Here is a 10,633-nt window from a genome sequence, read left to right on the forward strand (position 1 = left end):
TTCCAGACTGTACTGTTCGGTATATATATAGGAGAAGAGGGCGAGAGGAGTCAGTCCCAGTCATAGTAAGTCATAGTCGGCTAGTAGTCAGTGAAGAGTCAGAGTGAATTGTACTAAGGAGGAATATTAAACTACAGAAGCTGTGCAAGGTGTTTCACATAATCTCCCTCCCACTGAGTCTCCTGACGGCGACACGGAACCCAAGTAACACGTCCGGCATAACAATATTCTACCTCCAAGGTCACGGCTGTGAAAGGCTTTCGTGAGTGCGTGGGCCGTGAAGGAAGTCACGGTTGTGAACGTCGAGCGTTCGTGTGTGTGTGGGCCGTGAGGGAAGTCATGGTTGTGAACGTCGAGCGTTCCTGCGTGTGTGGGCCGTGAGGGAAGTCACGGTTGTGAACGTCGAGCGTTCGTGCGTGTGTGGGCCGTGAGGGAAGGCACGGTTGTGAACGTCGAGCGTTCCTGCGTGTGTGGGCCGTGAGGGAAGTCACGGTTGTGAACGTCGAGCGTTCGTGCGTGTGTGGGCCGTGAGGGAAGTTACGGTTGTGAACGTCGAGCGTTCCTGCGTGTGTGGGCCGTGAGGGAAGTCACGGTTGTGAACGTCGAGCTTCCTGCGTGTGTGGGCCGTGAGGGAAGTCACGGTTGTGAACGTCGAGCGTTCGTGCGTGTGTGGGCCGTGAGGGAAGTCACGGTTGTGAACGTCGAGCGTTCGTGCGTGTGTGGGCCGTGAGGGAAGTCACGGTTGTGAAAATTAAGCTTTCTTACATGATGGCAGTCACGGTTCTACATTCTCCGGCCGAGTGTTGTATTATGTATGGTGAACGGGTTTGTGTGTTGGTTACAGGGGGGGAACGACACCTCACGTTTTTCGGCTGGACACACTTGGTTGCAAGGATGATAGAGGAGCGGATTAAATTGAGAACAGGGGAAGAATGTCGAAATATGGCACGTGATACCAGTCATTGAGCCGCGATTGAGAAAACACGTTGTGAGCACGAGCATATAACACCATCACGGACTTTGGCCTCGAAGGAAGACGGGACGCGGTTTTGGGCGCGTTGCACAAAAATAAACATCACGGCCTGGAGCCTCGACGGAGGAAAGGGGACGTGCTTTTGGGCGCGTTGCACAAAAATAAACATCACGGCCTGGGGCCTCGACGGAGGAAAGGGGACGTGCTTTTGGGCGCGTTGCACAGACAATTAAACTTCTTGGACTTTGGCCCCGACGGAGGAAACGGGACGCGCTTTTAGGCGCGTTGCACAGACAATTAAACCTCTTGGACTTTGGCCCCGACGGGGGGAACGGGACGCGCTTTTAGGCGCGTTGCACAAACACAAACATCACGGCCTGGGGCCTCGAAGGAGGAATGGTCATCACGGACTTACGCAGTTATTAGGTTTGGTGCCCTGGGGTCAGTTGGCACGTGTTGATGCACCGGCCGTGGCGGGGCGGCTGCACAGAGTTTTTCCCCAGGGTCTGCTTCTCAACGTAAATGTCGGGTTTTTTTCCGCTCACTGGCGCAGTCGCTCTCTCCCCACGTGCCCTTGTTTGGCTCATGTATTGTACACCAAGGTAAAGAGAAGGGGAGGTAGGTTCACACCGGCCGGTCCGCGCATGGTGTGACGTCACGTGAAATAAAGTTGTGGTAGAGTAGATACAGCGCGCTTGACTGGCGTACATGGTCGGCCGCCGGCCGCCATATTGGTATGGCAAGTTTTAGCGCGGACGTCTAAAGAAACGTGTAAATTTAAAGAGAATGACAGGAAGCCTGGTCTATACTCAGTGATGGAGAATTAAGGTCTGCGACCAACATCTAATTTTATACCAGTGTTTAGTCCTCTTACGGAATGAGACGACTACACATAAAGCCAACAGAATCTGCTGGAGAATAAGTATTTTTTTGTATTACATATTTCCATCCATTTCTTTCTAAGTTCTTGATCTCTTAGCAGCCGATGAAACCGTATATTACTGTTTCCTTTCACAGAAACTGATCGACAACCGCGCACAATACAAAAAAAAAAAAAAATGGCACATTGAAAGAAAACAGACTTTAGCTTAGTTTCCCATTGAGTGAATGAGGAGCTCAGGTCATGAGGCTGGTGCGCGCGAGACTGACCTATCTTCCATGCCCGGACCCCTCAGTCCTTCTTTCACCTGACGTCATGCGCAGAAGAGACAAATTTAGGAACACCCCCCCCCCCCCCCCCCTGGTGAACCTACCTTCCATTCTCTTTACCTTGTTGGACACGTCCGCCGCCGATATATTGCCCACACACACACTGCCGGACGCTTTCGGGCTGTATTACTTCAGAAGTTTGGGTCCACGTCTTGCAGGTTTGGATCGTATTGTAATATTCACGACAGGATATCTTAAACTTGCAGGTTTGACCACAACCAAATAAATCTGTGTGCGTTCAACGCAGCGGTATCAGTCGCCTTGGCACAACACAACTAAGCGCCATGACCAGCGCTTACTTGTGTAGTGCCAAGGTGACTGATACCGCTACGTTGAAAGCATACAAATTTATCGGGGTGTGGTCAAACCTGCAAGTTTAAGATATTCTGTCGTTACGATTTTTCCATTGTATTTTGCCTGATTTTTTTTCTCAAAAAATTAAAACTGCGTGTTTTGCTTAGGAGAATAAAGCTGGAACCATCTAATACCATGTATAACTGACTATACAACTCCTTGAGACCATCCATCACCAGTGGAGATTACATCGTTTAAATCCCAGGTATTTAAATCGGTCGTCCTTTATTTTTTATTTTTACGTGCGCGTAATGTAGCGCCGTACTCATGCATTTCTAGACAAACATCATTTAACATAAAATGGTCAGGAGACTCCTTTCTATAACATACGGGAATGGTTGAGTAGTATTTCAAGGTTTTAGAATTATAAGCCATTGAGCACTAATTGGAGCATGCGCAGTAATAAGATTTTTGGAATGATTCATACGCACTCACTTTCAACCCTTCCCTCTCAAAAAGTATTGAATGTATCTAAATTTCCTTTATATGGGATAAAGGCCAATCATTTCCATACAAATTCACCCCATACCCAATATTCTACGCCTCTCAGTTTTCTGGTGAGAACTCGTAAACAAAAAAATCGCCGATTTTCGCGTACTAATTGGCGAAGTTACCTAACTGATGACTTATCTTCACAATACCTTGGAATCGCACAGAACATTTATTGCAGCAACTACATCCTAGTGTGTGTGTGTGTGTGTGTGTGTGTGTGTGTGTGTGTGTGTGTGTGTGTGTGTGTGTGTGTGTGTGTGTTAACACAATAGAGAGCAGCACGACGACTAATGGAATCAGGGCCCCCTCTACCCCCAGATAATTAGTTTACACTAATTTTCTCTATATGCTAAATTTACTGCAAGCAGGTAACGGAGAGGAAGCAAAGTGCCTTTGCATTGATGGAGCTTGGGTAGTGTGGCCCATGACAAGTATATCAAGGCTCATGACGTTCAGGAGGCAGCGTCCCTCCCTGCAGGCAAGGGTCAAGCGATGAAGGGATAGGTAATAGAAAGACTTCCCCAACTGCTGCCGATAATGTTTTACAGCGATAAGTATTGTTAAATCCATCCATCACAGCAGCAACACTCAAAGAGAAGCACCCAGACTTGTTTGAAGTCTCTCATTACCCTCTGAGCGCTGCCGCCTCTCAAGGTCATCAGCAGCCCGACTTGACGCGCCTATATCATAGGCTACGTGGGTTACTGAGTGTCTATACTGAGACAGTGGCTGATCGTAAGGCTAATGGTAATCTCCTGTCACCTTCTTACGGCAGATTCCAACGGCTGGTGACCAAATTATGATAAAGTATAAGGGCGTAATTGTGGGTTGACGATACTTGTTGATGCAAACTGTCTCTTATTTATTTTCCCAGAGCTGGCTCCCAGCTGGCTGTTAGAGGAAGGTGTGCAGGTCTGACACAAATGTGCTCATTTTCAGTGGACGACCCGTATGGCTGTGAAACAGAAATACAAAAGAGAGCGTGTGCTAGCGTTCGAAAAGCGCCGCGAAAACAGGGCCAATAATGGCGTCCAAATTTTAGGTTGTCGGGACTCTCTCTGTCAGGGGACTCTACTCAGAGGTATAGGGGTATAGTGGGCTATTTCCGGGCACAGGGACAAGGGCCAATGCGACTGATGTAGGCACCGAGGCCACGCGTAGCTTTAGCTTTTGTTCCAAACTTAACCACAACCATATGAGAACAATCTCCGCTGATTCATTCATCATGACTGTTATGCGAGAGTGCCATATTAGTCATCAGTGAACCAGAGATTAGCGCAGAATTCTTGAGAACATTCATAGTCAGTTGTCCACGTTATAGCGACTTATGTGTAACAAGCAAGCGCTGTTTACCAAGTTACGTGTTTAAAATCGAGCGTATGGGCTTCGTTCAAGGCATCGAATATCTTAATTGACAATGAATTACTTTTCAGCTAAGCTACATATTAGAATCAACTGCGAGTTCAATCCATATGTGTGAAATGTTGTATCTACTATATGTCTGTGTAGTACAGCTGGAAAGTGATTAATTCTCACAAGGTACTCGTCTCACAAGGTACTCTGAGTCTCGAATGAAGCCCGTGTGTGATCGTGTCAACGCTGAACTAGGTGAACAGCTCTTGCTAGTTACAGAAAATTTAGCTATATACACCATGGATAGCGGATCATTATGAATGATCATGAACTCAGTGAAGTTTGGATTAATCAATGACTACTATCGTGACAATCCCATATGACAGGTCGATGCAGAGTGAATGAACCACCGAGGGATTGAAAAAAAAAAAAAAGTGCCAGAAATACGAAACTTCTAATCAATAATTGTTAAGACAACGATAATAATAAAGCCTGCGTATTCATGATATAAGAGCTGGAGGGTCTCATCTATGGTAAACCAGTTAATTGTAATGGCGCCACTCTCACAGGACAATAGGAAAAGTGGCCATTGCTTTCATTATTCTACTGGGTGGATCACAAAGCAACACATCACTGACCTCTTCTTTGAGAGATGAATGCACCACAATGGAGCTGCCTTTAGCTTCAAATCTATCGGAGCCTTCACAGAACTGAGAAATGGCTGCACTCATCTTCCTCGGCGGCTCACTGTGAACTGCCCCCTCAGCCAGTGTTGCCAACTCAAGATTTATAAATCCGTTAGGATGGCTAAAAAATCCGCCAGATGATAGGTGAAAATATAGAAATTTACCGCTAGATTGGACTTGAAAATCCGCCAGTTACTCTTGTCAATTTTAAGATTTTTTCCCGCTAATTAACGTTCAATTCCGCCAGATCTAGCGGAAAATCCGCTAAAAGGGCATCACTGCCCTCAGCCTCAGGGTTAGAGCTTCTTCCTCTTCTTCTTCTTCTTTTCAGCTGTTCCTCTTCGTATCGCTTCTTAGGTCCTCCTTGGTTCTTTTTCACACTTCACTATGCACACCTATAGCTACTTTACTGTACAATCAATTCACTTTCCCCCAGTACACAATTAAAAGATTTCTCGGGCCGTGTGGTTACCTTAAATTTCTTAACGTAAATATGAACACCAAACACTACACAGGGAATTTATGAACTCTTTGGCATTGGTATGGAGACTTATGGAGGCTTAGAAAGTCTATCGAATCTAACTTGAGCCTTTAGGCACGGCTCCCCTGACCGCTAGTGCCACAGATCATTCCATCAGTTCACCACTCTCCTTAGAGGAGCTCGCTAACCCCCCACCCCCCGCCCCCCCTCTCTCTCTTTCTCTTGTTTATATCTTTTGTTTGGCTATGCAGGACGCGAGAGTGAGTCCTACGTGAGTCTTCCATGGTGGGGGAAGGGTGAATGGTGCGGCACCATCGTAGGAGCCACGTTGCCAAGTGAAATGGAAGGTTTACACTTTACAGAGAGGGCCGCCCTAGCAGGTGCGGGGCCCAATGCAAAAATCCATCTTGCTGCCATTTAGTGCAGTCAAAGAAATAGAAAATAATACAAACTGAGGTACATAAATGGGAAATGTTGCTGATGTAGTTGTCACAGTTTTGATGAAGAATGCATGAAGAATGCTAATTTTATAGGAATATCTTACGTGACTTGGCAAATGCAAAGTAATTTATAAGCTGACTGAAGTCCAATTGACCTGCAATTTCATTTTCAATGAGAGGATAGCAAGACCATTCAATCTCTCTTGCGACATAGTTGATCTTAAGTAGGTCTTGATCAATTTTAACTTTGAGAAACTTCTTTCTCCAGAGGCCACAGTGACAGGGATTGTTAGAAGAATTCTCAGGGCAGTCCAAAAGTTTGGAAAGTCAACTGAGCTTTTCATGTCATACAGGAAACCAAGAACTTTCAAAGGTTCAGAAATTGCGTGAGGAGGGAGGAATGCTTTCAAAGAGTCCATCTCTTCAGCAAACATATCACCATCAATGTCTGAATTGCCATTGGCAGTGAGACTCTTTTTCAGTACTGCAGCATGCTTTTTCAAATCTGACCTGGTGAGATGTTGGAAAGAGTAGATGAAACCAAACAATTCATGGTGTTTCTTCAGCTGTTGAAACCTGGATTCCATGGATGATACAGCTTTGTCCAGGATAACACTGAAACAATTGACTTGAAAGTTGGCTTCAGCAAATTGAACAGGTTCGTCCTGACCCATAGGCAAACTGACGTTTTCTTTTCCTGACTCTGACTTTTTTTAAAACAGGCTCAGTCTCAACCTCATCTGCAATCTCTTTTGCATCTGCCAAAGCACTTTGAAAGCCATCATTGCGATATTCCCTCAGCTATTCACAAGTCCTTTCCATAGCTGAAGTTGCAACAGGGAGATCAAGAGCCTCACCCTGGAGTTGCTAATTGCTGACTAAATTAACTTGGAAAAGAATGGAGTACCAAAATACAACCGATACAATAAACTTGAAATTCTTAAGTTCATTGCTGAGTGAAATTGGTGGCCTCAGATACTTCAATCAGAGCATCATATATTTCTGGTCATTAAAGCTACTCGAGGTTAGTGCTACTGTTTGACTCGAGAAAAGTTTACAACAAAAGCAAAATATTCTGTATTTTGTTATCTGAATGTTCAAGCAGATAAAATTCAGGATCTTAAAATTGTAGTGAATGCATTTTTCGGTTAATCACAAAACCAGCCTGTAAAATTTGTCACAGGTTCGTCCTAAAATATGTACGAAATACGCGACGTAACGTCCCTCCCCCCCTCCCTCTTGCCTGCACCGTAGCGTGCTGCGGCTGTCACGAAATTTTAGGGTTGCCACCCGTTCCTTTATATATGAATCCATTCCGTATTAGAGAGTGAGATGTTGCATTCCACAGTTTTCTGACCTCAGGGTGGCAACAGGGAGATCAAGAGCCTCACCCTGGAGTTGCTTAATTGCTGACTAAATTAACTTGGAAAAGAATGGAGTACCAAAATACAACCGATACAATAAACTTGAAATTCTTAAGTTCATTGCTGAGTGAAATTGGTGGCCTCAGATACTTTAATCAGAGCATCATATATTTCTGGCAATTGATACCTGACAGCCTTGACATTGTCAACACGACACTCCCACCTTGTTTCACTCAAAGGTTTCACAGACAGGTCCTTTACATGACTAGCAAAGATTGACCATCTCTGAGTGGAAGCAGAAAACATGATATATATCCTCTGAAGAATGCCAAAAAAGGTCATTGCATCAGGCAGGTCTTGGTTAAATCACCCAGCAATAAATTGTAACTATGGCATGCACAGGGAGAGAAAAATGCCCTTGGATTCATATCCAACAGACGAGCCTGCACGCAGCACACCTGATGTGTGGCCTTTCAAGTTAGCCCCATTGTCATAGCCCTGATATATTAAAGTCAAGTCCAAGCTCTGTGAGCTGGATAAGCAGATTACGTCATAGAGATTTTTCCCTGTACTCTCCTCAACCACAACATATTCAATGAAATGTTAAAAAATTTCAACAGGGACTCCTTCACTTCCATCTGAAATATAGCGGATGGTGAGGGACATCTGCTCTTTAATTGTGGCTAAAATCAGGAGTGCAGTCCAGAATGACTGAATAGTATTTGACACCCTTGATGCGATCAACAATGATTTTCTTGGCGTTATCAGCCATTATTTGCACAAGTTCATTTTGAATATGCTTGCCGAGGTAGTGGTCATGAATTTCTCCATCCTGGATGCGTCTCAAATGTTCCTGCATCACAGGATCAAATTTTGCAATGAGCTGCACCAGGCCGAGAAAATGACCATTTTGTGGTTGAAAGATCCTGTCATCAGAGCCACGAAAAGCCATGTTGTGCTGTGCAAGGAACTGGACGACAGCAGAGACACTGGAACACATTCTGGCATCGAGTCTTCTCATCCCTGATTTTTTGTTGGTGAAGAGCATCAAGGGTGCATCCTTTTCTCAGCCTTTGCTCTGCCTCCAACCACTGTACAGTTACTTGAAGGTGACCTTTGGACTTCTCATGCTCTGACAAAACGCGCACTTGTATTACACCAGTCATTAAAGCTACTCGAGGTTAGTGCTACTGTTTGACTCGAGAAAAGTTTACAACAAAAGCAAAATATTCTGTATTTTGTTATCTGAATGTTCAAGCAGATAAAATTCAGGATCTTAAAATTGTAGTGAATGCATTTTTCGATTAATCACAAAACCAGCCTGTAAAATTTGTCACAGGTTCGTCCTAAAATATGTACGAAATACGCGACGTAACGTCCCTCCCCCCCTCCCTCTTGCCTGCACCGTAGCGTGCTGCGGCTGTCACGAAATTTTAGGGTTGCCACCCGTTCCTTTATATATGAATCCATTCCGTATTAGAGAGTGAGATGTTGCATTCCACAGTTTTCTGACCTCAGGGTGGCAACCCTAGTTGTGTCATTCAACACAAGAGAGATTAGGCAAAAGGAGTGTGTGCATACTGGCTCCCAAGTTTGTGCCAGCGAAACGTAACCATGCCCAGTTGTTATTTTGCTTGTGATTGCAAAATAAAAATATAAATTTCTTGATGGCAGTAGTGTTAGCCGATACTTCTGACTTCTGAGCCGACAGTCGTCACGAACATCCTTCATTAGGCGAAAACTCATCACGACAGTCCCTCATTATTCTTAAGTACCGACCATTCGTAAGCACCGACGACTGTGCCGACAGGAAACAGTAAACATTTGAAAAATGGCCCCGACAGTTGTCACGACTGTCTCAAGACAAGTCAAGACTGTTGATGACAGTCTTGACGACTGCGCCCCTGACCTCCCTCAGACCTCAACCGGAAGTGACAGCTGGTCCAGACTCTTGCCAACTCTTGTGAAAGTTTAGCATGGAATACTTTTTTGCGCTAACCCTCACGACTCCAGACTCCCGTCACGACGTCGGCGCAGCATTCGGCAACAGTCTCAAGACCTCTTTCAAGACATGCCCGACCCTTTCACATCAACACCCAAGACCTCGATTACCCTAGAGTCGTGGGTTGTCGTGACCCCTGAGTCGGCACAGTGTGAACGGGGCTTTAGAGGCGCGGGGCCCGATGCAGTTGCATCGGTTGCATTGGCAAACTAAATGGTCAGTCTCACAGTAAAGTGTGTGATTGGGTATTGATTTGTTAAAGGAGCTGTTCCCAAAGCCTCTGAAGTAGTAATAACTTGGGTAAATGTCCAGAGAGTTGCCCATCTCACCGCGGTACTTCTCACCCTAACCATAGGTTAGATCTCATAATTCTATGCATTTTGAGCTCCATATATATGCCTCGCAAATTGATAGAATCGCTGCTAGCGATTTTTGAAAAGTTAGTGTTTTGGTAATTATTGAAAATCACTCCGCGCCCCCAAAATACGATATTACGCCTCCATATTATACTTAATTGGACGAAATACATGTCCCTTAACCATAATATGAAGGCGGAAAAACTCAAAAGTAATGAAAAAGTGGTAAAGGTAGTGAAAAGGCATATTATACATACGCGGGGTGTGTTTACATGGCGACGCCATTGCGATGTGAGCAGCGTTGCCAACGATCCGGTTAGCGGTGGTACGCTAGGTTAGCGTTCGTACGCTTAGTTAGCCATTAGCCCACGCATGTGAGACCAGGTCCACCACGCGTGGTTATTTTTTTTTTAGAACACGCACCTTTACCCAAAGGCTTTTGTGAAAGTTTGGGCCGGGTATAGTATTAGGTAAAGGTGCGTGTTCTAAAAATAAAAAAAATAACCACACGTGGTGGACCTGTCTCACATGCGTGGGCTAATGGCTAACTAAGCGTACCATCGCTAACCTAGCGTACCATCGCTAACCGGATCGTTGGCAACACTGCTCATTTCCCAATATGGCCGCCATCAAAACACATCGCGCGTATGTATAATATACTTTTTCACTACCTTTACCACTTTTTGTTTACTTTTAAGTTTTTCCGCCATCATATTATGGTTAAGGGACATGTATTTCGTCCCTTAAGTACAATATGGAGGCGTAATATCGTATTTTGGAGGCGGGGGAACAAAGTGTCCCAGTCACCCCCCCCCCCCCCCCAGTGACGCCCCGAGGCGGCCGCAAAAAACTCACTAACTTTTCAAAAATCGCTAGCAGCGATTCTATCAATTTGCGAGGCATGTATATGGGGTTCAAAATGC

General features: G+C 45.1%; 1 long non-coding RNA gene across 3 annotated transcripts in view; it reads right to left on the bottom strand.

The window, feature by feature from the left end:
* The window catches only part of LOC127001308 (uncharacterized), a 16,654-nt gene extending 11,518 nt beyond the window's left edge, over window positions 1-5,136 (bottom strand). For all 3 annotated transcript variants that reach the window (XR_007755006.1, XR_007755004.1, XR_007755009.1), the window contains exon 1: window positions 5,020-5,136. This is a non-coding gene — a long non-coding RNA (uncharacterized LOC127001308). The remainder of the gene's footprint in view (window positions 1-5,019) is intronic.
* Window positions 5,137-10,633: the final 5,497 nt, after the last annotated feature.

Source organism: Eriocheir sinensis, chromosome 2, assembly GCF_024679095.1.
Source record: "Eriocheir sinensis breed Jianghai 21 chromosome 2, ASM2467909v1, whole genome shotgun sequence".
Classification (NCBI taxonomy): Eukaryota; Metazoa; Arthropoda; class Malacostraca; order Decapoda; family Varunidae; genus Eriocheir; species Eriocheir sinensis.